The sequence below is a fragment of the Chiloscyllium plagiosum genome, chromosome 23 (assembly GCF_004010195.1).
Source record: "Chiloscyllium plagiosum isolate BGI_BamShark_2017 chromosome 23, ASM401019v2, whole genome shotgun sequence".
Lineage (NCBI taxonomy): Eukaryota > Metazoa > Chordata > Chondrichthyes > Orectolobiformes > Hemiscylliidae > Chiloscyllium > Chiloscyllium plagiosum.
In genome coordinates this window covers 18,333,355-18,359,010 of record NC_057732.1, presented here as the reverse complement: position 1 = coordinate 18,359,010, position 25,656 = coordinate 18,333,355, and the positions used below count along the sequence as shown (strand labels likewise).

General features: G+C 39.0%; 1 protein-coding gene and 1 long non-coding RNA gene across 4 annotated transcripts in view; one reads left to right on the top strand and one right to left on the bottom strand.

The window, feature by feature from the left end:
* Positions 1–25,656, bottom strand: part of apaf1 (apoptotic peptidase activating factor 1) — a 185,178-nt gene that overhangs the window by 4,075 nt on the left and 155,447 nt on the right. The window lies entirely within an intron of this gene.
* Positions 1–25,656, top strand: part of LOC122561667 — a 105,212-nt gene that overhangs the window by 73,886 nt on the left and 5,670 nt on the right. The window contains exon 2 of the long non-coding RNA XR_006315082.1: positions 24,356–24,424. This is a non-coding gene — a long non-coding RNA (uncharacterized LOC122561667). The remainder of the gene's footprint in view (positions 1–24,355; positions 24,425–25,656) is intronic.

Genomic DNA, 25,656 nt, shown 5'->3' with positions numbered 1-25,656 from the left:
GGTATAAAGGTGGACAAATCTCTATGACCAGATCATGTGTATCTCAAAACTTTGTGGGAAGCTAGGGAAGAGATTGCTGGGCCCTGGTTAAGACATTTGTATCATCAATAGTCACGGGTGAGGTGCGAAAGACTGGAGGTTGGCTAACGTGATGTCTTTATTTAAGAAAGGTGGGAAGGAAAATCCAGGGGATCATAGATCAGTGAGCCTGATGTCAGTGGTGGGCAAGTTATTGAATGGGATATTGAGGGACAAGATCTACATGCATTTGGAAAGGCAAAGACTGTTTAGGGGTAGTTAACATGGCGTCGGAAATAGTGTCTCACTAACTTGATGGCATTTTTTGAACTGACAAAGATGATTGACGAAGGTAGAGCAGTGAACGTTGTCAATGCGGACTTCAGCAAGGTGTTTGATGAGGTTCTGCATGTTAGACTGGTCAGCAAGGCTAGCTTACATGGGACCTGGGGGACCTAGCCAATTGGATACAAAATCGGCTTGAAGGTATGAGACATAGGTTGGTGGTGGAGGGTTGCTTTTTGGACTTTGGCCTGTGATCAGCGGTGTACTGCAAGGATCGGTGGTGGGTCCACTGCTTTTCACCGTTGGTAATAAATGATTTGGAAGTGAATAAATGAGATATGGTTAGTAAGTTTGTAGATTTCACCAAAATTGGTGATGCAATGGATACTAAAGGCTATGTCAGCATACAACAGAACCTTCGTCAGATGAGCCAATGGGCCGAGGAGTGGCTGATGGAGTTTAATTCAGAAAATGTGACAGGTTTCTTTTTGGCAAGGCAAAGCAGGGCAGGATTTATACGATTAAAGGTACAGCCCTGAGGAGTGTTGCCGAACAAAGGGATCTGGGGGTGTAGGTGCACAGTTCCTTAAAAGTGGAGTCGCAGGGTGGTGAAGGCCATGTTTGATACACTTGCTTTCACTGGTCAGTGCATTGAATATAGGAGTTGAGTGTCATGTTACAACCGTACAGGACATTGATAAGGCCATTTTTTGAAGACTGTGTTCAATTCTGGTCTCCCTGTTATAGGGAATATGTTGCTAAAGTTAAAAAGTTTCAAAAAAGATTTACAAGGATGTTGCTGGGATTGGAGGGTTTGAGCTACAGGGAGAAGCTGAATAGGCTGGGGCTTTTTCCCTGGAGCATTGGAGACTGAGGGTGAACTTATTGAGGTTTATAAAATCATGAGGGGCATGGACAAGGGTGAACAGCCAAGGTCTTTTTTCTCAGGGTAGGAGAGTCAAATACCAGAGGGCATATGTTTAAGGTGACAGGGGATAGATTTAAAAGGGCCCTGAGGGGTAACATTTTAAAGCAGAGGGTGGTGCATGTATGGAATGCGCTGCCAGAGGAAGTGGTGGAGGCTAGTACAATTACATCATTTAAAAGGCATCTGGATGGATATATGAATAGGAAGCGTTTAGACAGATATGGGTCAAATGCTAGGAAAGCGGACTAGGTCAGATTGGGATGTTTGGGTCAACATGGACAATTGGACCAAAGGGTCCATGTCCATGCTGTATGACTCTATGACTCTAAATGGCGAACCTCAGGGAGGCATAATTTTGGTGTACACAAAACAGAACTATAGTTTTTCAGCTAGTCATTTGAAACCTCACCAGGGGATACTTGTTATGGAGTCTGGGAAACAAACGGTGCTACGTTGATCCAAAAGCTGAGTCCATAAAAAAATATTCAAGTTGCACACTTCTATAAATGCCCAGCAAAAGTTACAAATACCAAGAACTTTACAACCAATTTCTTTTTTAAGGTGTCAGCAAAAAGGACTAATGCACAATTTTGTAAACTATAATAAATACTGGCAAAATAATAAATATGGAGGCTTGTTTCATTGTATTAACCATAATTAACACATGATCAAAGTAACAATGAAGAATGAAGTATTATTTGTCCAAATGGAAGAAATAAGTTAGTTCTTTGTCCAGATATTTGCATTTTAATATATTTGGCTTAAAGACCTTTTGCTGCTCTGACTCTCATTGTAATAAGTAGCAAACAAACTGCATGGGTTTAACATGCACAGGAGAAACACAGCAATATATATATGGCTAACACTACTTTGGATTACATTCACTGCTGTTGTAACAAAGCTGATTAATTATACATATCTAACACTGTCAAACTGCAGTATGACAGCTTTAATACATTTCATTTCCATGAAACATTTTTCAAAATATACACTTTGGTGAAACGAGGATGCAGAGAGCTAATACCATAGTCAGTTAGTCAGACCTTACTGATTTGCATAAACATTGACTTTCGATAAGGACAGATTCCTTCAATTTAAAGATCATTTCAAGGCAATAAAGCCATTCTTTTAGAAGGAATCGGCTAAATATGTTAGAACTGCATAAGTAGTTCGTCAAACTCATACCCAAAAAAATCCATGCAAGCTCTGAAAAACAGTCATTATTTCTAGGAACTCACACCTAGGGATATCTCTGCCATGGAATTTTCCATAATGATGGCTGTCAGATACTGAACTCTAAACTGATGTATTAAGGCTGTCACACAGGTGGAGAGGAATTTCACATTCAATCGAGTGAGGTTTGTGAAAAAAAAAGCAGCCTGCAGTGTGGAACTAACATGCTGTGGATCTTAAAGATTTGCTTGCTAATGGCAGACCCTCTAGCAAGTTATCCATCATTAGGTTTGCTCCTACCAATGCATGTTAACTTATTCTGACCACATAAAAGGAGAAATATTGGGAGAAAGTTCATTCTCCCAATGAAACAACTTTGTGGCATGATTCCAAAATCTGGAAAAACCTTAGGAATTACTGAATCCTACTCATAATTAATGTTCAACTTAGGTAATTAAGAAATTGCTGCCATCACCCCCCAACACATTAAATATTGAAACGTAATTACTTTCTTCTATGTGGAAGATGCCCAAGCGTTTACTTTGCTGTCTAATCTGATTTCATTTCATTGATAAAATATCATATCAACAAAAACAACCAAGTTATGAAGAGAACATTAAAAATGAAACACTGGGTAAATAGTAGGAAATTATTGATCAGTCATTCAGAGACCATTCCAAGTTTGCTCATAGAACTTTATGGTTTATTAATATACAACTCAGTACATTAGTGTGGTAGCTTCCCTAAAAGGAATGTCCTTTTATTGGACTTCTGTTCAATCTCAATTTACCGCAATATTCTTCATGTTGCGTCAGTTTAATCTTTGTCGATTCATTAGGTAAGGTGGCACAGGGCACCTGATCTAATAGGGTAATTGTGACAACAAAAAATTAAAGTCTTTGCCCATATTATAAAATGAGTTACTATTGCTCAGAATCATGGACACTGAATAAAATAAATCATTTTAAAAGTATATTATATTGTATTCCAGGATTTCTTGACTGGATTGGGCAATTCCAGCCATTAGCGAGTTGAGAAGATTTAGCTTAGATTGAGGTTCTGATGTAGGTTTGCTTGCTGAGCTAGGAGGTTTGTTTTCAGATATTTTGTCACCATGCTAGGTAACATCTTCAGTGAGCCTCTGGAAGAAGCACTGGTGGCAGGGCCGGCTTTCTATTTATGTGTTTAGGTTTCCTTGGTTTGATGATGTTATTTGCTGTGGTGACATCATTTCCTGTTCATTTTCTCAGGGGGTGGTAAATGGGATCCATGTCAAATGGGTTTGTTGATAGAGTTCTGGTTGGAATGCCATGCTTCGAGGAATTCTCGTGCATGTCTCTGTTTGGCTTGTCCGAGGATGGATGTGTTGTCCCAGTCGAAGTGGTGTGTCCTTCCTCATCTGTATGTAAGGATATTAGTGGGAGTGGTTCATGTCTTTTGGTGTCTAGTTGATATTCATGTATCCTGGTGGCTAGTTTTCTGCCTGTTTGTCCAATGTAGTGTTACAGTTCTTGCAAGGTATTTTCTAAATGACATTATAGAATCATAGAGATGTACAGCATGGAAACAGACCATTCAGTCCAACCTGTCCATGCCAACCAGATATCCCAACCCAATCTAGTCCCACCTGCCAGCACCCAGCCCATATCCTCCAAATCCTTCCTATTCATAAACACATCCAAATGCCTCTTAAATGTTGCAAGTGTACAGCCTCCACCACTCCCTCTGGCAACTCACTCCATACACGTACTACCCTCTGCGTGAAAAAGTTGCCCCTTACGTCTCTTTTATATCTTTCCCCTCTCACCCTAAACCTATGCCTTCTAATTCTGGATTCCCCGACCCCAGGGAAAAGACTTCGCCTATTTACCCTATCCATGCCCCTCAATTTTGTAAACCTCTATAAGATCATCCCTCAGCCTCTGATGCTCCAGGGAAAACAGCCCCAGCCTGTTCAGCCTCTCCCTACAGGGTCTTTCAGGTTCATTAGACTGTTGGTGGGTTTGTGGGCTACCATGATGCCAAGAGGTCTGAGTAGTCTGGCAGTCATTTCTGAGATGTCTTTGATGTAGGGGAGAGTGGCTAGGGTTTCTGGAAGTGTTTTGTCTGCTTGTTAGTGGACTGTGTTCATTGGGTACCTGTTCTTTTTGAATACACTATGTAGGTGATTTTCCTCTGCTCTGCGTAGTTCCTCTGTGCTGCAGTGTGTAATGGCTTGTTGAAATCATATTCTAATGCAGCTTCATTTGTGGGTGTTGGGATGATTGCTTCTGCAGTTCAGTATATGGTCAGCATGAGTTGTCTTCCTTGTCAACAAGTGGCGATAGACCCGATCCCACAACTAGAGAACCAAATCACAACTCTACTCAAAAACCTTCAAAAGTCTGGAGAAATAAATAAGACCGACTTCCAAAAAATGAAATCAAATGGATCCAACACACCACATTTCTACGGATTACCGAAAATTCACAAACCAGGAGCCCCCCTCAGATCCATAGTCTCGCTACCTGGAACACCAACTTACGGATTGACCAAGGAGCTATACTAAAGACTAAAACACTTAGTAGAAAACTCACGCCACTCCATCTGCTCCACCCAAGAATTCCTGAAAACACCAAGATAGAAGAGGATGAAATTTGACGTAACAGCCCTGTTCACATCCATCAACATCAACCTGGTCAAGGAAACACTGAATGCATTCTTAGAAGAACCAAAGACACATACAAATATCACCAACTTCATCAGCAAGGACAATGTCATCAAGCTAGTGGACCTATGCCTTACCACTTCACCTTCAACAACAAAACCTACAGACAAACTAATGGAACACTCTGGGAATGCCAATATCAGGGTTCTTAGCAGAGGCAGTAATGCAGGATTTTGAACAAACAGCTCTGCCATCCATCCAAACCAAACTTTGGTTCCACTCCGTGGATGACACCTTTGTCACCACTAAACAAAACAAATTAGAGGAAACCTTCAAGACCATCATTAATACCCTTACTGGCATAAGATTCACTGAAAAGGAGGAAAACAACAACAAACTGCTATTCATAGATGTCGCAGTAGAGCGAACAGCCAATGGGGAACTTCGAACCAGTGTCTACAGAAAAACAACACACACTGACCATATACTGAACTATAGAAGCAATCATCCCAACACCCACAAATGAAACTGCATTAGAACATTATTTCAACAAGGCGTCACACACTGCAGCACAGAGGAACTACGCAGAGCAGAGGAAAATCACCTACACAGCGTATTCAAAAAGAACGGGTACCCAATGCACACAATCCACTGATTTCTCAGCAACAAACCCCAACACACAGACAAAACACTTCCAGAAACCCTAGCCACTCTTCCCTACATCAAAGACATTTCAGAAATGACTGCCAGACTACTCAGTCTTGGCATCATGGTAGCCCACAAACTCACCAACACTCTAAAACAGCAGCTAATGAACTTGAACGACCCGATGCAGACAAGCAAAACTAATGTCCTTTACAAAATACTTTGCAAGAACTGTAACAAACACTACATTGGACAAACAGGCAGAAAACTAGCCTAAATGTCAACTAGTCACAAAAAGACATGACCCACTCTAACATACATATGAGGAAGGACACCACTTCGACTGGGTCAACACATCCATCCTAGAACAAGCCAAACAGAGACATGCATGAGCATTCCTAGAAGCATGGTATTCCAACTGGAATTCTATCAACAAACACATTGACTTGGATCCCATTTACCACCCGAGAAAAATGAACAGGAAATGACGTCGCCACAGAAAATGACATCACCAACCCAAGGAAACCTAAACACAAATAGAAAGTGGGCTATGCCACCAGTGCTTCATCTGGAGGCTCACTAATGTTACGTGGTATGGTGACAAAATGTCTGAAAACAAACCTTCCACCTCATCGAGCAAACATATATCCCAAAGTCCAGGCATTTTTGCATACTTTTGGGAATTAAGTGCTGCTTTTACAATTACTCTGACAATTCTTTCTTGCTTTCTCTTTCTATCTTGCAGCCATTAATATTAGTTCTGGGCCAACGCTTCATCTCTATAGTCATTACCAATCCCTTTGCCTTTTGTTCTATGACACTGATAATATCTGACCTCTCTCACCCTCTAACCCCAAAACCCAAAGATGCTGGAAATCAAACACACAACAGAAATTGCTGGAGAAATTCAGCAGGTCTGGCAGCAGCTGTGGAGAGAAACCAGAGTTGCCACTTCAGATTCAGTGACATTTTCTGCAATTTCTATTTGTGGCTCTGATATTCCCTTTTGTTCCCTTCAACAGTATAAATCCAATCACATTTCCAGCTCTCTGGAGAAGATTTGAAGACAAGAAAATTATAACTTTGTTTCTCTTTCCACAGATGCTCCCTGACCTAAGTTTATCCAGAGGTTTCTGATATTTATTCTTACTTGCTACGTCATTCAAACCCTTTTATAACAAGCTGCACTTAAGGATCTTCATAAGCAATGAAGACGTTCATTGATAAATGTTCATGGTGGGGAGCTCCTTAGGGAGCTGACTGTCTATGTGCCATAAAAAAAATGAATAAGAAAAATGCAGTAACTGAAGAGACAGGATCTTTACAAAGGCTATCCAATTAACAATTCTTTGATTTTGATGTTTCATTTCTCAATATTTACATTTATCTTATGTTGTGGAAATTTTGCAATATGCGTTGTTTTACAAACAATATTTAATTCTTCACATTCTTTAGCACACAAAGAATTGCTCCTTTTAGTGCTTCCCCATTTGTGTTTCTGAACCTTGTTGATATTTTGGTTTTTGATGTCTAATGCAGAAAAACATGCAAGACAAACCTGACCAGTAGCAACAATTAATTGTGATTCATTCACACTTGAATTCCTATATACATCCTGTTCTCTCATCATCAGTGGGTTTAATTCTCTGATTAAGGAAATCATGCTGATTATCCCAAATGTTCCTTTGGAACAAATGAAACCTTAACATTCCAAAGAGCTTCATCTTCAGCTCTTATATAAAGAATGTTTTTTTAAAATATAAATAACAAATACCCCATAGTTACCGCATATCAAGAATAAATTTTACAACATGTTCCTTGGAGTCACAATTTCCTTTATTAAGTCAATCAGGTCACCTCGAAGGCTTCATATTTTCTTTACATATTTCAGTCAGACTATAAATATTTTATCAGAACCTTATTAAAATACTGTACCGTCAGTTTTCATCTTGCTTAACTAGAGAATAGATTTTCTTTGACAGCATTTTCTAAACCTGCAACCTCTACCACAAGGTCAGCAATATTTGGGAACACCACCACTGCAAGTACCCTTCCAAGCAAAATAGCACCCTGACTTGGAATTATATTGCTGTTCCTTTACAGTCGCTGGGTCAGAGCCCTGGAACCCACTTCCTAAAAGCACTGTTCATGTACTTACAGTCCAAGGACTACAGCCATTCAAGAAGGCAACTTGCCATCCACTTGTTAATGGCAGATAAGGGACAGGCAATTAATGATGGCCTAGTCAGCGATGCCCACATCCCACATAATAAATAAACAAAATATTGGAAATAATAAGAAAATGCATCAAGTACGTTATATATCTAGCTTCCATTTTCAAGACTTAGATTAGAATCACAGAGATGTACAGCATGGAAACAGACCCTTCGGTCCAACTCATCCATGCTGAACAGATATCCTAATTGAATCTAGTCCCATTTGTCAGCATTTGGCCCATATCCCTCGAAACCCTTCCTATTCATGTACCCCTCCAGATGCCTTTTAAATGTTGCAACTGTACCAGCCTCCACCACTTCCTCTAGCAACTCATTCCATACTCGCACCACCCTCTGCATGAAAAAACTGTCCCTTCGGTCCCTTTTAAATCTTTCCCCTCGCACCTTAAACCTATGCCCTCTAGTTTTGGACTCTCTTACCCTGGGATAAAGACTTTGGCAATTCACCCTATCCATGTCCCTCATGATTTTATAAACCTCTATAAGGTCATCTCTCAACCTCCGATGCTCTAGAGAAAAAGCCCCAGGCTCTCCCTGGTTTTAAACAGATGAGTTAATAATAATGCAGATGATGTCAATTTCAGTCCTTGCTCCCTCCCTTGAGAAATATCTTTTGTCAATCTAACCTATTAATTCCAACCTGTCTCTTTTGTTGCTACAATTTTTTAATTTATTGCTTTTTTTCCATGGCACATGGATAGTCAGCTTCCTAAGGAGCTCCCCACCATGAACATCTATCCATCAACATTTTCTGCTATCCATAGTTTTTGCTGTGGAAAAGGTCTGCAAAAATCTAGATCTCTATTTTCTTTCAAGCTTGGCTTCGTATTCTGGATTTTTTTCAATATCAAGTAGGCATTTATTATCTGGATTGCATTATGTTAGTCATTAGCAATGCACCTATTTTATGTACACATATGAAACTAGCTACAAATAGGTTAGGTCTAGGTTACCAATTTAAATTCAATTTTACTACAAGCCTTGCTGTCATAGAAACCAGGGGTGAGAATCATCATTATTTGATAAGGTGAGCTAGTTTGAATAAAGAGTCATCGTTGGAGATCTCATTAGTGTGCAGAACAGACTAGTCAAGACTCTGACGTGTATTTAAACATCATGATAAGAAATAAGAACAGCTGCACAGAATGTTGATTTTCAATGCTTGTTAATAGGTCTAATTAACTGTCTAAAACATAAATTAATGACAATAGAATAAATGAAACCGTGTATAGTGTTAGTGTACCAGAGATGGGATTGTTATGGGGAGGTTAGCACTAGTTTGAGAAAGATGGTTCTCTTAATTCATCTCAAACTAGGAGGTAAGACTAACCAAATATAGCCAGAAAGCATGTTAAAGCTCATGGGCTACTGGAAGGTAGATTCGTGTCAACCCAAAGTTTAAGCAAAGACACAACAGGGTATTTTGAAATTCAGTAAATCAGCATAGGACTAAGAGACTTTAATCCCTGAAACGGTACAATTAAACACATTGGTTAAATTCAGAACAATAGGTGGTGACAAAGGATTAGCTGACAGAAAAATCGTGTCAAACAATCCCAAAGGGGTTTGTGAAATTGAGAAGGTCTGGACAATGAGAACAGAAAGAGTAAAAGAAAGGATGAAATACCAGTTTACACAAACTCCTGCCTGATCTAGACTAATATTCAATACTTGTCACTGTTGTCTGTTTTTGCTGTATAGCTAGTGATGTTACACTGCATCTTAATGAGTTCCAAACAATCAACATCCAACAGATTGACTGCACTCAGATCCTATCGATTAATTCAAAAATGATGACTTTCAAGTAATTTTTTAGGTTTAATTCAAGGATTCCCAACTGTCTACACCAGAGTCTTCAGCCTGATATGAAGAAATGGCTGAAGTATCAAATATTGCAAAGGCTCTGCACCCAGTAACATCCTGGCAATAGTACTGAAAACCTGTGCTCCAGAATTAGCTGCCCCCTTCACTCCACCCCCAACTCGCCAAACTGTTCCAGTACAGCTACAACACTGGTATCTACCAGGTAATGTGAAAATTGCCCAAGTACAAATAGTCCACTATCAATGTGGTTGTTAAATTTCTGAAAATCATCTCTTCACCATCTGTGGGTGCAATGTACAGAAGTAATATTTCTTAATCAACAGGCCAAGGTCAACAGTCAAATGCTTTCTCCTTTTGACAATGGTATATGAACATACATTCGACTAAAAACTATCACAAAATAATTAGATGATGATCCTTGAACTAGATATTCAGCTGCATTCATCTCTGGAGCTGTTTACAGCGGTTGGCAAAGTCAGACAATTTCACAGGCAGCAATCCCTTAAAGTGACAGGCCTGACAATGTAGATCCAAGGAAGGATGAAGTCAATAACTTAAAACTTTCACAGCTACCAAAGTACAAGGCAAAAATTGATTTAGGCATCTCTCTAAAAGCATGGAAGATTACACAACTATCATATCATAGAATTGGCCAATATGCTGCTGACATCACTGGGGGTTTTGGGTGGGTGGGTGGGGGGGGGGGGTACACTTAAATCTGCCAGTTCAACTTATTTTTTAAGCAGACTGTCTAGATAGTGTTATGGTTTAGTAAAGCTTACTTTGTTGTGTTGTGAAACTGACAGTTGAGTATCTCACTGTTTGAAATAGAGGAAATCTCTAATAAGATGTTTTAAAATTAGGAAGCACCCTTTTTCATATTAAATGACTAATAAAATTAAGAACTCAATTTTGATGCCGTCCAATATTATACAAACATGTGCTGGGCATTGGCAAGTCAAACCAGAAAGGTAGCAATAGCTTTCCCTCATGATAATAAGCAAAAAGATTAACAATAAATCATTTTGGTCAGTGAATTTACACGTAAAATAAATATTAACTATGCAGCAAATCTGTAATAATATAATTACATGTAAACACATGAGCTTTCCCCATATTTGCAAAGAGAGTGCATCTTCCCCTGCCCCATCTTTTCTAGGATTTTCTTTAAAAATAGAACAACCTTCTGACTAACAAAACTGTTTCCAAAATAAAGAACTTGCATTGGAATGCTACTTGTTGTGATGTGAAACATACATTGGTAAAAATGTGATCTTATTAAACAGAAAAAGGTTCTGAATCAAAATGAATATATAAATAAGTTCTGAAAGCATTCCAATTTTTGAGGACCAGCTTTGTAAGAAGTAGATATCATAGATCAGGCATAAACTGAAATGGATTAAGGTATTTTCACCTCATGAGAAGAGATTAAATTATTCAATCCACATTTCTAAATCAAATTTGTAAGACTATCCTGGCATGCATGATGTAAATATATTCTGTTTTATTTAATTTGTTTATTGATTATGCACCATCTTTTATTTCAAAATAAATTTATTTGCTTCTTTACAAATATAAGAAATCTTGCTAAACTTGATTATAGCAACAAAATCTTATCAAAAAAGTTATTTTGGCAACTATGACATGTAAAACAAAAATCTGTATTATTACCTATTCTATGTGGTTCATAAGCTTTGCTTTGATCTTATTACTTTTTTCCCCTCCACTTTCGTCCTTAGTGCCATTTTGCACTGCAGAGAGTGATCTGCTTCCATGCTTTTTTAAAATCAGGAGGATGTACAAACAGTGCTCCAAAAATGAAACTTAAGCATTGTCCTCTTGCCTTTTAATTGTTTCAGTGCAGCCTAGCAATACGACGAACAGTCTGATATGTAAAGACTTTAAGGAACAGGAGGGAATGTAGTTGGTAACCAGGATGAAAAAAAATTAGAAAGCGTATCTGAATCTTCTCAGAAAAGTTAGCAAAATCACTGTTTCCAATCACTATTTGTTTCAATGTTCCCACTGAGGCGTGCAGTAAAGGACTTGTGTATTAAGAGTCACTAGACTCAAGACATTAACTCTGCTTTCTCCCCACAGATGCTTCCAGGCTTGCTGAGTTTCACCAGCAATTACTTTTGGGAGTTTCAGATCTCCAGCATCCACAGTTCTCTGTTTTATATTAAACAGCTACTTGTTATGAAGTTAACCCTGTAAATGTATGCTCAAAGATCCTGTGTTTCAATGATGGTTTCAAAGACTTTCAATCACATTGTGTTTATCATTACTTAAAAAATATCTAAAAACACTTCACTTATAATGTATATAGAAATGCAGTTGTATATGAAAGCAATCACAGCAGTTATTTTCACATGGCAAGAAAACACAAACAGCAATGCAGTGAATTGTCCATTACCCTCTCAATGTTGGAATGGGTTAAAGGATGACTGCTAACCAAGATAAACAAGAGTCCTATACTCCTTAAAGAGTCAAATTCATCCTTTAAGTCACTGAAGCAGAGGAGTCCTTTGCTTAACATTTCAGCTTTCAAGTGCACTGAAAGCTTGATTTAGATTGTTTTATTCAGTACCACTTGCACCTCAGTTAGAAAGTCCATGATATGAGGACCATCTGAAAAGGAACTACAAATTTTGTCATCGTCTTTGCCAATGGTCCTTGATCAAACTTTAAAGTGGTAAATGAAATTCAACGTAGCAAAGTATGATGTGATTGAAAGATCGAATGGTGGTGTGTACCACGCAGGAGGTCTAAAGATACCTAAAAATACCATGCCAGGTACCATCATCAGTGCAACTACTGAGAAGCACTGTTGTTCTACTCCACTTGATACTTATATGGTCTGGTCTGTTACCTTAACGCCATTCTGTTCTGAAGAAATCACTGGACCCGAAACATTAACTCTGCTTTCTCTCAACAGATGCTGCCAGACCTGCTGAGTTTACCTAACAACTTCTGTTTTTGTTTCTGATTTCCAGCATCTGCGGTTCTTTTTTATGTTCAGTACATAAATTGCACATGATGCTACATTATCTTGGTAATGTTCTATAATGTTCTATAAAGCTGGTAAGGTAAGACAGCCAACCCCTCATAAAAGGATGCAACTGACATTTCAGAAACAAATCAGGAGATAGTTGGAAGTACGATCAGTGAAATGATCATCATATTTAAAGAAACCACTGAGGAATACGGCACATACTTTGGGTCCAGCAGAATTGCATCCTAGTTGTTAAATGACCTGCAGCTGACACCAATGGTCTGGGATCGCAACAAAAGAAGAACTTCACAAGCAAGATATCAGAGAGCAGCACAAGGTTCTATATTATAATACAGTTGTATGAATATTAGCTTCCAGTTGTATTGTTGAGCTTTGCTATCCATGTCGATTACTACAGAGCACAACAAAACAATCTTTATCCCATAGTTGAGAGCAAACACATTTCGTCAAAGCTTTTGTCTTGCACTCAACAGGATAATTCACAAGAATGCCAACAAAATGGAAAATCAACATTTATTCAGTGTAACAGTACCCTTAGATTACCTTGGAAAAGCAAAGTATTCAAAAGTTTCAGCAACAGGTGAAGTAAGCTGTTTTTGCTACATCTATATAGTAGGAACACAAGTGGTTTTCAACAATACCTGTCACCAGGCCAAAAATATGTTGTATCACACAAATGACTAAAGGGACATGTGAATTTCAGTGCTGGTGTGCCGCTGGATATGTTGGCTGTACGTGCCAAATATTGACAGATCATATCAAACAGAATATTCCTTTGGTAGCTTGCAACAAGCTAGGTACTGGGTGAACCCACCCAGATCACACTTGCAAACCTCACAACTTACAGTGTCCAACATTAGATGTGATTCTGTAATTTGATAACTTTTGCCCATAATCCTGTGTGCCTGAGAATTACACTGACAACCAATTTACAACTGCAGCCTTGCAGTGTGGCATACTGGAAGCGTACACTACATGCACTGGAAGCTACATATATTAAGAAATAGGGGTCTGATCTTTGCAGACAGAAATAACATGCCACAATGTCTATTTCAACTCAACAAAATAAGTGACAGCCATTCTCTCCTTCATTTCTCAGGGCAACACCCTAACCAATCAGTGTTGAAATTCCTTTCATTGAAGTCTAAGCAAAGTCTGGCAGTTAACTGTCAATCACTGCATTCTTCATTGCAATGTATCTCCTAATCAGAGACCACTTGCCAGGCAATAAAGGCTCTCATTTCATACATATAAATGGTGTTTCTTTCTTTTATAGGTATTTCTTGCAAATTGGCCTGATGAGTGCAAAAGCTTCAAAAAAATAAGTCTTTTCCAGCATTATTCAAGTTATGTACTATCAAATAACTCTCTCAAAATACGCGCTTTCATTCAGATCAACATTTAATGGCTTGATGTACTAAAAGCAATCATTGGTAATGCAATGGTGAAGAGCAATTTTTGCTTCATTTCAATTCTTACTATATCATGACAATTTTAACGTACAACACAAAGACAGATATCTGAAGATCGGAGAAGCAAGGTGTCAATGAATTAAGGGAGCATGATGAGTATTCTTTTCAAAAAATGTATTCGCATTTGAAGACTGAAGCATTGCACCTTTAATACATTACTGTATGCCCAATTAAATTTCAAATTCAATATTCACTTGTAACTGAGAACCAATTTCTCTGTGTCCCAGTGCACTACTAAATATAAATCGCTAATTAGACATCACTTGTTTTCGCAATTTAAAAAAAATGTGCTCATTAAGTTGAAGAATGACAGTGAAAAAATGGAATGCTCTCTTTTCAGCATACAGTGCACCTCATTCAATGCTACGTATTGGTCCTCTGCATTGACTTAGAGGAAAAATTGAAGAAATCTGTTCCAACATAGGCGATATAAATTAGGGCATTACCAGTCCACATTCTGGACTGGATTATGCTGGACACAATGTATGTAAACAGGAATCCAGTGATTGGAAATGATGCTTATAGTATGAGAAGTATAGGTGCATCTTGCTATGCCAATTTAAGTTCAATAAGCAGAAACAGAAATCGGCGGAGAAACAGCAGTTTTGGCATCGTCTGTGGAAAGCAGACTTAATGTTTCCAGTCCAGTAATCTTTCTTCAGAACTGATTGCAGCCAGGAAAAAATGGTATATATACACTGAACGAGAGCGGGTGGTATGTGTAGGTGGTTTGTGTGGGTGACGTATGGTGATGAAAGAGAGAATAAGCAATACATGGAGACAGAAAGAAATGCTGTTAATGGAGATTATGAGTAGGTGAAGGTGACTGTAAAAATGACCCTGAACTCCTGGTTGCCTGGCACTTCAACACATCACTGTGCTCCCCAGCCAACAATTCTGTCTTGGGCTTGCTGCAAAGTTCGGTGCAAAATGGGAAAACAGCAGCTCATTTTCCACTTGGAGAGACTGCACACTTCAGGACTCAATATTAAATTCAATAAGTTTAGGGCCTGATCACCTTCTTCCATGTTCCTTACCCACCTCAATATTCCAGGTCCTGTCATCATGTGGACTGCTTTCAGCAGAGGCAACCCATTCTCACCTACTTACAGTTCCCATTACCAGCTCTTCTTTCTCCCTGGCTTACCATTATCCATCCCCTTGTCTACTGAACCATTTTCCTCTCCCATGGGTTGTCTCCACCTATTGCTTACACCTTTTCACCCTCCCCCCCCACCATAAACTCCCTACCTTTCGCATATATACCTTTTCCTAGCTACAATCAGTTCTGAAGAAGTTTATCTGGACACAAAATGTTAACTCTGCTTTCTCTCCACAGATCCTGCCAGATCTGCTGAGTTTCTTCAGCAATTTCTGCTTTTGTCTCAAATTTCCAGCATTTGAATTTGTTTTAGTTTAGGTTCAAAAAGCAAATAGATTGAACTTCATAATGTAGAGAATTATGTTTATGAATCTTTTGTGTTTTGTTTACATTCTTATATTGGATGATTCCCTAAAATACTAATACAATTGCCGTTTGTGCAGTTCGATAGACAATACAGCAATTGTTTTAATATTTTAGAGAACCACATCCAATTGTAAACAGTCTTTAAATCTGTTACTTTTTTGTAGTTATCAAGACAACTTCTATTGGCCTTTTTAATGTGACTTTGTCATATGAATTCAGGTCAGGCTATTAGAGTAATTTTATTTACAATTTTAACTGAATTATGCTTCCAAATATAATTCTGTTCAAGAAAACAGTTTAAGTTGATAAATTTGTATGTGCAAGCGTTCAGTCAGAGAACCTGTGCTTTCCTGTGTGGGTCAACCACATTTCCCATAATTCCACCTGCCTCTACTTCCAAGGAAAAAGCTTACTTTGACCAATTTAAAAAAATATATATACAAGTAAAAGCTATTACAATCTGGTTTTGTGTTTACAGCTAATTGACCTCACATAATTACATATCGGAGTTTTTAAGTGCCTTCCTTGCAGAATCATGGGTCCGGAGAAATGGAAGTGCTTACCACTGCTGGGAGCTTGCAGCATTCATACCACTGGTTCTGTACCTAAAGCCCATTTGCACACCACTTTAGATGCTGCCAAACTGGAACTGGTCCTCATACTTAAGCATTACCATGGAGGACATGGTCCAGAGGAAAGGAGAGCTCATTCTGTGCTTCCTGAACAGGGAACTGGATAATATGGTGGATGAAGTGATGCGGAGGAGGGCAGTCCTCTTACCTACAGATTGCCACAGGGACCATGTCTCCAGACCAGGACAGATCTGCACCCAAATTGCAACCTGGGTGAATATTGGGTGAAAAGGGATGCCCAGCAGTGCAGGAAGAAGGCCAATGATCTTCTGCACTTCTCAACAGTAAGTGCCACCATCTTTTCTTCACTACTTCACACTCAGAGCATCACTCTAACGTTACCACTCCACAAATCTCATTGAAGGTCATGGACTCTCACAATTGCATGCATCATATCCATTAAACAGCTTTCCCTCAGCTTATCCTCCCAAATCTTTCTGCCCTTTGTGCTTCTACTCACTCACCACCTTCCCTGCTTGTGCATCACAAACTACTCTTCCGTCCATCAGTCCATCATATACAACCCTTCCCCTTGTTTCCTAGAAGAAAGTTTTGCCCCATGCCCCAAACATTGATGTCTCCAAAGCAGCCTTACTAACCTACCTATAATTCCTGGACTGGTTGAATTTAACTGATTATGGCCCAATCCCTGGGCTGCAAAGACATGGCTTCTTGTATGACCCAAGTATCTATCTGATCTTGGCCAATCCACAAGACATAGGAATTTCTTCCTGGAATGGAATAAGAGAAGACTCTGATTGACTGTTCTGGTATTTCCTGACAGACCCTTCTCCCCCTTTTACCCTATTAAAAGCTGCTTTACTCTGACTTTCACATGTGGGCTATTTGTTAGAACACATATAGTGTGTTTGTGGGAAGCTGCTAATGTAGCACAGTGCCATGCAACGATATGTCCACTTTCTTGAGCATTGAGTGCTCCCCATTGTGGTAAGCTACCTGCCTCTTCCACTGTGCTAAAAATTAAAAATCAAACACCAGGTTATAGTCCAACAGGTCTATCTGATGTATGTTTATCAGTTGCATGACACTGTAATCTTTTGCGATAAATTCTGTCTTATAATTTCATTCCACATCTACCTAATGAAGGAGCATTGGTCTGAAAGCTCTGCTTGCAAATAAATCTGTTGGACTATAATCTGGTGTTATGTGATTTTTTTTTAAACTTTGTCCACGCTGGTGCAACACTAGCTCCTCCACATCACTGTGCTAAAAAGCAATGTAAGTTACACAGAGGTTGTAAGAGCACAAATGGCACAAGTCAGTGCTGAAGTTAGTGAATGCACGCTAAGAAAGCAATGCAAAGTAAACAAAAGTTGGCAGTTTCCAATTAAATGCAAAGTGAGTGAACACTAAGAGAAACATGTGTGCCTGCGAACAAAGCAACTCAGCAAAACCATATATCACTGAGCTCTAAAGTACAATGTTTAAGGGCTTAAGTGTGTGAGAGTTGGTCCAAGAAGGATGGTGACCATGGAGGATACAGGGATGTTGTTGTAAAGAAGCAGTTGGACTATGACTGGTCCAAGCATGCGCTGAATTGAAATTGCAGATACACTCTCTGACTTACATCAGGAATTTGCATTGTCTCTCTTCTCAGGGAATGACAGGAATCTTGGAATTCGTGTTTAAATAAGGGAATTTGTGGTTTTAATGAGATGCATATACATGGAAACGAGGTAGTTGCCTCCAAATGGGGAGATTCTGAATTCACCATTAATGGCTTGAGGGAGAATATTATAAAATGTTTTCTCAATTTCGAGATTCTCATTTCTAATTCTCTCTGTACTTTCTTGCCATTACCCCTGCCACACGTGAGGGGACTATTTCACCCCATGTTGCTCCTCCAACAGATGTGACCACATTGATGATCATTTCTATTATTTTCTGGTTTTATTTTGCTGCTTTTAAATGACTTGTGTTATTGACACTGTAAAAGCTGTTGATCTGGTACTATTTTGATTCTCTATGATACAACTTGGACAATGCCAAGGCGTGACAATTTATTGTGCACCTTGTATGCTGTTCCAATGGATACACTTGCATAAGTACAAGTATTATAGTGTGTGTGATAGTCTGTATTACATGCTTCGCATAATTAAAATAGGTGATGGTTAGATTAACAACAAAGGCCAGTTCTGACAATGCAGTGAAGCATTAAAAGAGATGAGAGATTAAATTTTTTAAATTTATGGAGATCATTCACATTGTTGATCCCAGAAAATATCAAAAGTAACATCTGATATTCAGAATTTAAGGTGTGAAAGTGAAAGCCAGGAGGCTTAGAGGGCTTTTGTGGACATACTTTTCCACCCAGATGGTAGTGAGGGTCTGGAACGCATTGTCCTGGAGGATATTTAAGGCAGGAAATTTCACAACCTTTAAAATTACCTGGATGAGCACTTAAAGGGTCATAACATTCAAGGATATGGGCCTAGTGCAGGCAAGTGGGACTAGTGTAGATAGTTGTATATTTTTGGTGGTAACAGACTCAATGTTCCAAAAGACTTCTTCTGTACTGTATGATTCAATGATTCTTCTCTCATTCCACTTTTTCCATTTTTATCAACTTTTATGATTGCCCTTTGCTGGTTTATAAAATACTCCAAAGCCTCAGGCTTTTTACAGTTTTTTGTAACACTGAAAACCTCTTTTTTTGATATTACATGTAATTCTAACCCTAATTTTGAGTGAATCAGAGATGGGCCTTTGTAGCTGAGTTTTTGTTTATCAGCGGGCACATCACGAACAAGAGTCAAGATTAGAGTGGTGCTGGAAAAGCACAGCAGGTCAGGCAGCATCCGAGCAGCAGAAAAATTGACGTTTTGGGCAAAAGCCCGGGCTTTTGCCTGAAATGTCGATTTTCCTGCTCCTCAGATACTGCCTGACCTGCTGTGCTTTTCCAGCACCACTCTAATCTTGACTCCAATCTCCAGCATCTGCAGTCCTCACTTTCGCCTACATCTACAACAAGGATACTCTGGCTAAATTCAAGGGTCAGCCTTTTAGAGCTGTGATGGGGAGAAATATTTTCTCTATAGCAGATGATGCAACTTTGTTACTTGCTGCTTCAGAAAGTGGATGAAGTGCAGTCATTGAAGAATTTTAAGGCAAGGGTAGCTACATTCTTGAGGGCAATGGAATTGCATGTTTTTGGGATTAAATGTGAGTGTTGAATTCAAAACTCAAACAAATTAGCAATAGTCTTACTCAATGGTGGAGCAACAAATGGTCTACTTCTGCACCTAGTTTTCCTGTTAATTCTCATCCATACTTCTTTACCCAATTAACCTTAGTCACTCCTTTGCTCATACCATTGTATTAAGCTTAAGATCCCGGTTTATGTTGGAGTATGTCACTTTTAAACTTACATGAATTTCAATTCTGTTATGATCATTATTTCCCAGTGGAGCTCTTACTATGACATTACCAATTAATCCTGATTCATTACACAATACTACATTGAGATAGGTTTATCCTCTAATTTGATACACAGCATATTACTTCAAGAAACTGTTAACTTATAGAGCTCTTTTGCCCATTGACTAATCCCAGTCTCTTTGAAAGATTAAAATCTCCAATAATTATTACATTACTCTGGTTCCAATAATTTATTATTTCATGCTGTCCAATGTTATAACTATTGGGGGTCTATTATCTACTGCTAACAGCATTTCCTGACTCTTGCTATTCCTAGTTTCTATTCATACAGCTTCTAATTCATGACCTTTTAAGGTTCTTTCTCAGTAGTGCCTTTAGTCATCTTTTACTACAAGGGCCACCACTCTCTGCTGGCATTCTGCCTATCTCACCGAAATATTGCACGCTGCGTTATATTTATCTCCCACCCTGGATCCCTTTATAAATGTCACTATAATGGCAACGAGATTTAAAACAACAGGTTGGGCCTGTTGGCAAACTCTTAAGTCCCAAACTCAATGTGAATTATGGTTCAAAAGATGAAAAGCAATTGCCTGATCCTGTGCACTACCAACAATTAAACTTGTTTGAAGCCATAAAGTGATGCATATCACAATGTCTATTGCAATCAAACACAAAACATTTGCACAGTAATAGGTTACTCGGTAATACAAACACTATATAGTTGAGCATGGAAGGAAAAGAGATAATTCAAATGGACAGCTTGCAAATTTCACTAGTAAGCAAATGAAGCTTGAAAGAATATCTCATTTAATTACTTCCCTTGGCAATGTGAACAGTTGCCAGCAGAAGGTGACCTTCCTCATCTTATGTTTAGATTAAATTTGAAATAACAACACACTGGTATGTAGGGCAAACTTTTATGTATGCTTACCTGCACAAGTTGTTTTACATAATACACACTCAAATATTTACGTCTTTGTGACAATTAGGAAATTAATCTCTGCTTAAGTTTAAAAACACAGCAAGTTGATGAGGAAGGGCACATCAATTTGTGGCCACATAACTTTGATTGCATTATTAAAACCTCATTCAGTGACCTACAGTTGACTGTCATTACTGAATATCTCACTATTAACATTTTGGGTCATTAGCACTGATCAAAAACGGAACTGGCCAAGCCATCTAAACAATGCAATTACAACGGAAGGTTGCGGCTGGGAATTCTGCATCAAGTAATTCTCCTCCTGACTCTCCAGAACATGCCTCTTATCTACAAGGCAGAAGTCAGACGCGTGACAGAATACTTAACTTGCCTGGATGAGCGCAACTCCGCTAACAACAGAAACAACAAGGAGGACAAAGCAGCCTGCTTGATTGCCGCCCACCCATTGCCTAAAACTTTCCTGAAGAAGGGCTTATGCCCGAAACGTCGATTCTCCTGTTCCTAGGATGCTGCCTGACCTGCTGCGCTTTTCCAGCAACACATTTTCAGCTCTGATCTCAGCATCTGCAGCCCTCACTTTCTCCTAAAAAAATTCACTACTATTACTAGTGCACAGTGGCAACAGTGCACAATGTCTAACTACTGTACTGCTGCAGCATGTGTACATTTTACCAACAGGTACCTCAAATCTATGACTTCTACTGCTAGAAGGACAAGGGTAGCAATTATTTGGGAATACCATCTATAGGTAGAATAACCAAAATCCCTGAGCAGCTGCTGAGCACTTTGGTATGACCCTACCGGGATTAAACATGTGAGAGAAACAGTCGGTGATTGCAAAAGTAATAAGTATGGTAGCAAAGAAATGAAAGACAGGGAGATGTCAGGGAAGTACTTAACCAGGATGCCAAGGCAAGGTTTGTCATCTGTCTGCTTGCCTGGGGCGGGATCTGTTTACTAGGGTATAGGGGAAAGAAACAGACTACAAGCTGGGTCGGAGTTTATCATGGAATTGAAAGGAAAGGTGAGGTTACAATGGGTGGGAGAAGGGGGGGCGGGGGCGCAAAGGCCAGAGGAAGGGGGAGACTGTAAGGGTCGAGGAAGGGGAGGCTGCGAGAATTGGGCAGAGCAAAGCTTCAAGGCTGAGAGAGGGGGAAGCTGCAAAAGGAGAGAGAATGTTTTTTAAAAACAGAATTAGAATAAGAAATATTCAGCTAACTCAGAGCCCTCAAAAAACTTGAAATCTTTGAGGGAATGAATTTCTTGCAACCGAATGTGGAATCTCCAGCTTAAGGTTGCATATCTTCAACAGCTACTGTGTAAGGAAACAAAGTAGTGGCTGCTATTATAATGAATACTCCGAATGCTAAATTTAAGCCTGAAATTGAGAATAAAATGCAGTAAAAAAAGGAAGCAAAAATCTTTTAGCTTTGTGCAATGGAAACACAATTAAAGTTTGTGAGATTTGTAGCTCGGGTGCTCGTTGTTGTGGTTCTGTTCGCCGAGCTGGGAATTTGTGTTGCAGACGTTTCGTCCCCGGTCTAGGTGACATCCTCAGTGTTTGGGAGCCTCCTAAGAAGCGCTTCTGTGATGTTTCCTCCGGCATTTGTAGTGGTTTGAATCTGCCGCTTCTGGTTGTCAGTTCCAGCTGTCTGCTGCAGTGGTCGGTATATTGGGTCCAGGTTGATGTGCTTATTGATTGAATCTGTGGATGAGTGCCATGCCTCTAGGAATTCCCTGGCTGTTCTCTGTTTGGCTTGTCCTATAATAGTAGTGTTGTCCCAGTCGAATTCATGTTGCTTGTCATCTGAGTGTGTGGCTACTAAGGATAGCTGGTCGTGTCGTTTCGTGGCTAGTTGGTGTTCATGGATGCAGATCATTAGCTGTCTTCCTGTTTGTCCTATGTAGTGTTTTGTGCAGTTCTTGCATGGGATTTTGTACACTACATTGGTTTTGCTCATGCTGGGTATCGGGTCCTTCGTTCTGGTGAGTTGTTGTCTGAGAGTGGCTATTGGTTTGTGTGCTGTTATGAGTCCTAGTGGTCGCAGTAGTCTGGCTGGCAGGAAACACAATTAGCTGTGACTTCTGTTAAGGTGTCAGCTGATGTTATTTCTGCACCAGAATGAAATCCACCTTGACAGATCATATTTTGCTTTCTTTTAATTAAACAAGGTTTAAACAAGCACACAATGCTGTAGATCTAGTTTTAACAATAAAACTGGAATTTACTTTGCAAAAGAAAAAATAAAATTGAATAAATCAAACTAATCACAGATATTACAATTTGAAAAATTTTCAAACAGTAAAAATACAATCCTCCATTTATCCCAACAGCCTACCTTTATAGTACTCAAACACTAGAAATAATTTCCTTCTCTACCATATCTGCATGTTTGACTTAACTGTTGCTTTCAATTGCATCACTCGTCTGGAGGTTTTGATAGCTTCTTCCTTGAGTATTCACACAATTGAACTTAGAATTTCTAAGCTTTGAATAAGCCCTTTGTGGTTCTAACCAAACACTTCTGGTCAAACAATTCTGTTAGTACTCAGAACCTTATAAACCTTTTCATTCTATAGTCTGACAGTTTCCTGCATTTCATTTTAAAACATAATGAAAAAAGCAGTCTCCTTCTCAATACTAACAATTTCAAAACCACCATATGTAAAAGAGAAAGTGAGGACTGCAGATGCTGGAGATCAGAGATGAAAATGTGCTGCTGGAAAAGCACAGCAGGTCAGGCAGCATCCAAGGAGCAGGAGAATCAACATTTCGGACATGAGCCCTTCTTCAGGGTTCATGCCCGAAACGTTGATTCTCCTGCTCCTTGGATGCTGCCTGACCTGCTGCGCTTTTCCAGCAACACATTTTCAGATATGTAAAAGAGAGACAGGATTGCTCTGTTTGAAGGGGAAGTCATGAATGCATGTAACATATTTCTTGAAAATTATTTCAGTTGTGTTTCTTTGCTACTAAGATGAGAATTTAGTATTGAACATATGGCTAATATCAGTAAAGTCAAAACACTGTAAACTTCACAGAAAAGTTATTAAAACTACTTGCACAGTTATTAGACATTTGTTTTGAATTATCCTAAGAGTCAAGTGCATTGCTGTCGATCTGTAGCCATATGTAGGCCTGAATGGGTAAGGATGGCAGACTTCCTTCACTCATGAACCAGATTGGTACTTACAGAAACCAATGGCAATTTCCTGATCTTTAGCCTTTACTTTCCAGATTTATTAACTGAATTTAAATTCTACCTGCAGTCACAGTTGGATTAGCTTCCCCTAAAATAAAGCAATTAAATTAGTTAGCAGATTACAATTTCCAAAACGCAGCTACATCACTGTTTAAGCTGATCATGCGCCCTAACCCCACTTGCTAACCTAAATGACTAGCATATTTTAGGACTGGCAGGCAATAGTCCAGTTATACACCACAACACCTGTGTTTAACTAACAGGAAAACAAATAAACTGCAGAGTGTATTTGTAAGGTACTCATTTCTATCCCTACTAGGTCTGACAAGAATTGGAATGGTTAAGTGCTGGTTAGAGCATTTAACCTCTTTTTAACATGCATCTAGGGATAAAGAGAGACTCGAACAGGTTTTGAATTTCCATGGCCAATTTCTACTCTTAACATACAGTCTCATATGGCAGGGACATACCAATTGGAAAGGAAAGATGAAGCCAATGCTACATTCATGCAGTCGTAAAGCATTAGTACTGGTAAGTGGAAAATTTATCACCTTTTGCGAATTGAGTTAATACAGAATTGCTGGAGAGGACTGCCAGGCAAAGAATGAAAATAAAGCTGGCTTAAGACCAATTGTGATGAGCTTACATCTGCCTTAACTATCCTCTTGAGTACAGCATTAACAGTCACTCCTGTATTACCATGTTCATATCCAGGAGCATGCAAATCTGATCCAATATTTAAATATGATAGCAGAATTCAAGGATGTAACAATAAGTCCGTCATGAAAGGCAATCTAAAATACTTTAGTGAAACAAATCATCAGGCTGCTTTTATGAGTGACAATAAATCAGCACAGACAAAACAGTCAAAGCAAATTCTACATCTTTAGCTCAGTTCCAGCTCTCTGAAAGTACTTGTGGGATTGTTCTTGTTTCAGATATTGCTTATCTTGCACCTATTTCTATCTACAAAAACTGAACCTGTATTTTCAGCTTCCAGATTTGGATAAAGGGTTAGTTACACCTTTCAGATCTTCATTAAAATGCATGGATGAGGTTTTTATGTCCAAACCTGTGTTTATGTATTTTGCTTTGAAGCATAATACTCAAACACTCCTCAAAACTTCAACTCTAATAATGAATTAACGTTGCCTTTCAGAGCTTTGATACAACTATAGCACACTAGTGATTTCAACATGTTCACAACTGATACTGGCAGAACCCTCTCCTAAACTGAATTCTGTACACTAATACCATTCATTTCATTTTTCCATTGGTATTTCCTCTGTTCAATTTCATTGTCCATATTAAATTACATCGTGACTGGTCAGCTAAATTAACTCGCATCTGCTCAGTTCCCTCTGTGTTTAGTGACCTTCTTCTTTCAGATTACTGTCTTATGACCTAATCTGTTTATTTTTGTCCCATTTCTAAATAATTTATGTTCAGCATTAATTGTCAAGTTCCCCAGTGCCAAACCATCTTTCATTATTATGCACCTGCTCGTTGAACTATCATTTGCTTACATTGACTGAAACCATTCCTGATCCAGCCCTGTGCCTTGAGGATTGATTCAGTCCCTGAAAACTGCATGTGTTTCTCTTCTCACGGTGTCATTTTCACATCTGCAGCTGACAGTTCTCAAAAGGTCAAAAAACCTTATTTATGAAGATGAATGATTCTTGAAAAGACTAGGGGTGTGGGAAGTTGCATCAGGATAACTGATGATGCTGCATTTGTACTGGCTTTCTTTGCACTGCTGA